General features: G+C 52.1%; 1 pseudogene; it reads left to right on the top strand.

The window, feature by feature from the left end:
• The first annotated feature begins 2,893 nt into the window (after nucleotides 1-2,893).
• Nucleotides 2,894-3,229, top strand: LOC105553333 (annotated as a pseudogene).
• The last annotated feature ends 3,207 nt before the right edge of the window (nucleotides 3,230-6,436 follow it).

Genomic DNA, 6,436 nt, shown 5'->3' on the forward strand with positions numbered 1-6,436 from the left:
CTGCTCTCTATCTGCCTTCTGAAGGCCACGTTCTATCTCTTCTGGCCACTTATACACTCTCTCTGACCAGCTCCTCTTCCCCGGTCTTCCCTCCCCATGCTGACATTCCCAAAGGTACGTCCTGGGCCACTCCTCTGCTCTGTGGGGTCATCCTCCCAGGTGGTCACACCACTGCCATGCATTGGACCAATGACTTCCAAACAATTCCCGGCACCCCAGCAGCTTGCCCACTGCAGCCAGGATGATCCAATTCACAAATTGGATCAAGTCTTTACACTGCTTAAAACCCATCAGTGCCGTCCCATGGCTCAGAAGATTAAACCCAAGCTCCCTGGTACAGACTCCATGTCATCTGACTCCTGCCTGTGTCCTTGGCACCTGCCCTTCCTGGCATCGGGGCTCATCCCAGTCCTGAGGGGTGGCTGGCACCCTCGGAGAGCCCCAGGATCTCCAGGTCTCCGTTCCTTTGACTTGCATGCACTCTACTTGAAACACGCTCCCCCTGGAGAATGCTCCCTGCCTCTCCAAGCCAGATCCAGGGCCCTCTCCCAAGCCCTCTCCTCTGAGCATAGCTGACCTCAGCATCTCTCCTGTTGTTTTACTCTGGTCTCCCGGTCCGCATGTCCCTGCTATGTAATAAGTACTGGGTGAATGTTGGTGGAGCAAAGGAGGGAAGGAATGACCAAGCCAACCTGACTCTGAGGCGGGCTTGGGCTGTCTTAGGTCCTCCTGCTGGAAACCTGGCCCAGAGCTGAGCGGGCTTTGCACCCCTCCCCGACCCTAGCCTCACAGCCACCTCCCCCAGGGCCCAGTGGCCGGCCAGGGACTGTTGGTCAGGAATGCCAGGCTGGAAACCAGGTTCCCTCCCTCCCTACTAACTCCTTAGAGCAGATCCATGGGGAGAATTCTCCACTTGAAAGAAAAGCACCAGGCCTCCCCTCCTTCCCTGCCTTCCTGAGAGCCCCTGTCACCGCCACATTCTTGCTGAGGCTGGAGGAGATTAACCGGGGGCTGGTGACAGCAGCCGGTGCCCTAAGCTGCGTACTGTGTGTTCCCAGCACGGCACCACTCACGAGCCGCCCTGGAAGGAAGGTTCTGGTGGCAGGAGCTGAATTTGGTCACCCAGGCACGGGCTGTGAAAGCCCCCAAACTCCTGGCTCTGCCAGGTCGGCCATTGCTGGAGGCCGGTGTGAGGGTGGGGACGCCACAGTCCAAGGGTGTTCAGGGTCGGGGCTCCTTAGGGAAAGGTAAATTACCCCGCAGAGTATTACGGGTAACACCGTGTTCCTCTCACAAGATATGCTCAAGACCTAACCCCTAGTATCTCCGAATGTGACATATTTGAAAATAGAATTGTTGCAGAGGTAATTAGCAAAGGTGAGGTCATACTGGAATGTAGGGTGGGCTCTTAATCCAATAGGACTGGTGTCCTTATGAAAGAAGAGAAGAGACACAGAGAGACAGACATACACTCCTGCTCTGTGGGAAAGAAAGAAGAGGCGGAGACTGCGGGGAAGCAGCCGCAAGCCTGGGCCTGCCAGGAGGACTGGCAACCACCGGCAGCCAGAAAGAGGCACCACGTCTTCCCCTCCAGACTCGGAGGGAGCAGGCCTGTCCACACCTGAATTCCAGACTCCTGGCCTCCAGAACTGTGAGACAATCCACTTCTGTTGTTTGCAGCTGCCCAGTGTGTGGTACTTAGTTACAGCAGCTCTAGAAACGAATACACAGGGCCTCAGACAGGGAGGCCTCAGATTAGGGGGAAATGCCTCTGACTCCCTACGGTGATGTTAGAGACCCAGTCATATTCGTTCCTGTCCCCAGCCTTGCTTGTGAGGCCAAGAAAAGCAAAGGCTGAGTGATGACAGTGCCGGGCAGAGGGAAGCCCAGCTGACATCAGGCCTGCTGCTCTCTCCTGATCCAGGGGTAGAAGGAAACAGACCGTGGGCTGCTGGACGAGGCGTCTCCTCACTCCTGGGTCCACCACTCCACTCCGGCCTCTCAGGGCTGCCCGACAGCTCGAGCGTTGGCTGCAACCAGGCCTGAGCTCACCCCTGTCTCTGCCACGTCCTGAGCAAGGCCCTGCCTCGTTCCCTGCCTTGGGTTCTCCTCAGCCCTGAGGCTCCCACAGCCATGCCACCTGCTGAGCCCAGACATCCCCTCCTACCTGAACCCTCCCCTGACCCCTTCCTGAGGTGCCTTCTGTGTTGCTGGGGATGCCTTGGGATGGCTGAAGAGGCCCCGTGCTGAACGCTAAGGGAACAGGACAGTCAGACGCACCTGCCTTCAAATTCAGGCGTCACGCTTGTAGCTGTGTGACTCCAGGCAAGTTCTACATGGCATCTATTTCCTCCTTTGTAAGGTACGGATCCCAGCAGGGTTGTGGGAGGCAGCTAGTCAAGGTTGTAAGAGACCCTATAAGGCCGAGGCTCTTTCCCTGGACCCCATGGGCCGGCCTCAGGAGGCCCATGAAATTCCCGAGGCTGGGAGTGAAATAGCGCGTCCAGCTGCCTACATTGCTCTCAGGCAGGGGACTTAGCTCTTGCCTTGTTCTCAGAGGGGTTCATGACTCCAAGAAGTTAAGACCCCCATGTAAATCTCCCAGCCCAGAGCCCCCAAACACCACTCCACTTTGGACTGAGCGTGTCTCCTGCGTCCTGCCCCTTGCATCTTGCCGTGAGCTGCATCTACCACGTGGTGTGGTGGCCTGTCCCAAGAAGGAAAGGGGCCCTTGCAAGGCCAGCCTCAGACCCAGTGCCTGACCCAGGGCTCCTTTGCAAAACAAGTTCTTAATACCGCGCCTTCCCGAGGGGCCCTGAGGCCCAGCTTGCCAAGCGCCCACAACGCACCTCCGGCCAAGGTTTCAACAGATCTCACGAGCAACCCCGGCCCAATGGAACACACCATGGAAACCGTGTTGTTTACGTTTCACAGATTTGCTGGGGATAAAGGCTACTTAATGAAGGAGGGCCTGAAAGTACTCATGGGAAAGGAGTTCCCTGGATCTTTGGAGAACCAAAAAGCCCCTCTGGCTGCGGACATAACAATGAAGGACGAGGACCAGCGCCAAGACAGCACACTGAACTTCCAGAACTTGTTTTCACTCCCTGAGGGGCTCACCGCTGTGGACAACAACTATTTTGTAGTACCTATGAAGCAGAAGGGGACGAAGCAGGCAGAACTAAGCAATTACTCGGCCCGTGAGAGTTCTCCCAAAGAGTCGCTATAGGAACCTGCCCGCAGCTTCCCCCGTAGAAGGCTTTCATGAGCAGACAGGGCCAAGAAAACAGACACATCAAATCCAAATCTCATCTAACAAGCAAAGAAAGGAAGTTAATTAAATAATAGGCTTTTGATCTTTGGATTGTTTGCATCCTCTTGGCCTCAATAGACACATCCTTTTTAGTTTGGGAAAAATATATGTATATACTTTTAAAATTATTTTTTAAGCCTTTGCCTTGGTACATATATATTTTATATTTTATATATAATTTTTATATATATACACATATATACACATATATATTTTATATATATACACATACATGCATATATATATATATATATGTAGTGTTTGGTTGGGCTCAGTGGCTCACGCGTGTAACCCTAGCACCTGGGCAGGCTGAGGTGGGTGGATCTTGAGCCCACGAGTTTGAGACCAACCTGGGCAACATAGTGAGACTTCATGTCTACCAAAAAAAAAAAAAAACCCAGCCAGGTGTGGTGGCGTGCACGCCTGTAGTATCAGCTACTCAGGAGGCTGAGGTGGGAGAATTGCCTGAACCTAGGAAGTTGAGGCTGCAGTGAGCTATGAACACCCCACTGCACTCCAGCCTGGGTGACAGAGTGAGACCCTGTCTCAAAAAAAAAAAGGTACATGTATGTATGTATGTATGTATACATATGTATCTAGAGTTTCTTCTCACTATGGTTTGAATGTGTACCCCCAAAAGCATGTGTTGGAAACTTAATCCCCAATGCAACAGTGTTGAGAGGTAGGGCCTAATGAGAGGTGATTATTCCATGAGGTTCTGCCCTCAAGAAAGGGCTAATGCTGTTATCTCAGTGGGAGTGGGTTCCTTACAACGGGATGAATTCGGCCCCTTTCTCTCTCTCTGTCTCTACCTCTCTCACTCTCGCACTGTCAGATGATGTGGCAAGAAGGCCCTCACCAGATGCCGGCCCGTCAATATTAGACTTCCCAGCTTCCAGAACTGTAAGAAATAAATCCCTGTTCCTCATAATTACCCGGTCTCAGGTACTCTATTATTGTAGCATAAGACAAACTAAGACACTTCTCTCTCCACCACAGTCCATTGTTTTTTTGGTTTTTTTTTTGAGATGGAGTCTCGCTCTATCACCCAGGCTGGAGTGCAATGGCACGGTCTCAGTTCACTGAAACCTCCGCCTCCCAGGTTCAAGTGATTCTCCTGCCATAGCCTCTGGAGTAAACTGGGATTACAGGCGCCCGCCACCATGCCTGGTTAATTTTTGCATTTTTAGTAGAGACAGGGTTTCACTATGTTGGTCAGGCTGGTCTCGAACTGCTGACCTTATGATCTGCCCACCTTGGCCTCCTGAAGCACTGGGATTATAGGCATGAGCCACTGCACCTGGCCCGTTCCTTTTTTTTTTGAGACGGAGTGTCACTCTGTCACCCAGGCTGAAATGTAGTGGTGTGATCTCAGCTCACTGCAACCTGCGCCTCCCAGGTTCAAGCAATTCTCCTGCCTCAGCCTCCCAAGTAGCTGGAATTACAGGCACACACCATGACACCAGTCTAGTTTTTGTATTTTCAGTAGAGATGGGGTTTCACCATGTTGGCCAGGCTGGTCTGAAACTCTTGACCTCAAGTTATCCGCCTGCCTCGGCCTCCTAAAGTGCTGAGATTACAGACGTGAGCCATCGTGCCTGGCCACCATGTTCCTTTTCTTCCAGAAGTTCACTCTGCCCTCATCCTCCGCTTGCTTCCTTCTCGGTCTCCTTTGTGCCACCTCCCTGTCACCCACTCTTTAATGAGGTGTCCCCAGGGTCCTGCCTCAGTTCTCTTCCTGCCTCTCCCTGCTCTGGCTGCTCTGCTCCCATGTCTTCAACTCTAGTTAAGGTGACACCAGCTGCTATTACAGGCAAACAGCAAGGTTTCCGTGGCTTAATGTAATAGAAGTGTACTTCTTCATATGAAATCCAATTGGCTTGAATTCCATAAAGTCACAAATGTTTATTTATTTATTTATTTATTTATTTATTGAGACAGAGTCTTGCTCTGTCACCCAGACTGGAGTGCAGTGGTGCAATCACTGCTGACTACAGCCTCAACCCCCTGGACTCAAGCAGTCCTCCCACCTCAGCCTCCCAAGTAGCTGGGACTACAGATGTGAGCCACAGTGCCCGGCTAGTTTTTTATTTTTTTATTTTTATCTTTTTTTTTGAGGTGGAGTCTCATTCTGTTGCCCGGGCTAGAGTGCAATGGCACGATCTCGGCTCACTGCAACCTCTGCCTCCTGGGTTCAAGCGATTCTCCTGCCTCAGCGTCCCGAGTAGCTGGGATTACAGGCGCCTTCCACTATGCCTGGCTAATTTTTTTGTATTTTTTAGTACAGACGAGGTTCCACTATGTTGGCCAGGCTGGTCTCGAACTCCTGACCTTGTGATCTGCCTGCCTCAGCCTCCCAAAGTACTGGGATTACAGGTGTGAGCCACCATACCTGGACCAGCTTTTTAATTTTTTGTAGAGATGATGTCTCGCTAGGTTGCTCAGGCTGGTCTCAAACTCCTGGGTTCAAGTGATCCTCCTGCTTCAGCCTCCCACAGTGCTGGGATTACCAGTGTAAGCCACCATGCCCGGCCCCCTGCCATCTTTGACACATGGCTTCCACATTGGCCTTGGGCATCTGTATCCAGTCAGCAGCCTGGAGAGAACAAGGAGAATGGTTTGGAAGGTTGTGTGGGCTTTTATGATAGACAAGTACCTCACTTCCACCCACCTTCCACTGGCCAGAACTCCGCCCATGGCCGCATCTAATGCAATGAAAGTGGGGAATGGGATCTAGCAGTTCATCTGGCAGTAGAAGGGCTGGCGTTCGATATAGCTTGGATGTTTGGCCCCTCCAAATCTCATGTTGAAATATGAGCCCCAGTGTTAGGGGTGGGCCTGGTGGGAGGTGTTTGCATCATACGGGTGGCTCCCTCAGGAATGGCTTGGTGCCCTCCCCAGGGTAATGAGTGAGTTCTCAATCTATTAGCTCATGTGGGTGCTTTGTTTTTGTTTGTCTGTTTGTTTTTTGAGACAGGGTCTCACTCTGTCATCCAGGCTGGAGTGCAGTGGTGCAATCATGGCTCACTGCAACCACCTCCCAGGCTCAAGTGATTCTCTCACCTCAGCCTCCCGAGCAGGCCCACACCGCCACAACTGGCTAAATTTTTTTTTTTTTTTTTT

The sequence above is a fragment of the Mandrillus leucophaeus genome, unplaced genomic scaffold (assembly GCF_000951045.1).
Source record: "Mandrillus leucophaeus isolate KB7577 unplaced genomic scaffold, Mleu.le_1.0 Scaffold59, whole genome shotgun sequence".
NCBI lineage: Eukaryota > Metazoa > Chordata > Mammalia > Primates > Cercopithecidae > Mandrillus > Mandrillus leucophaeus.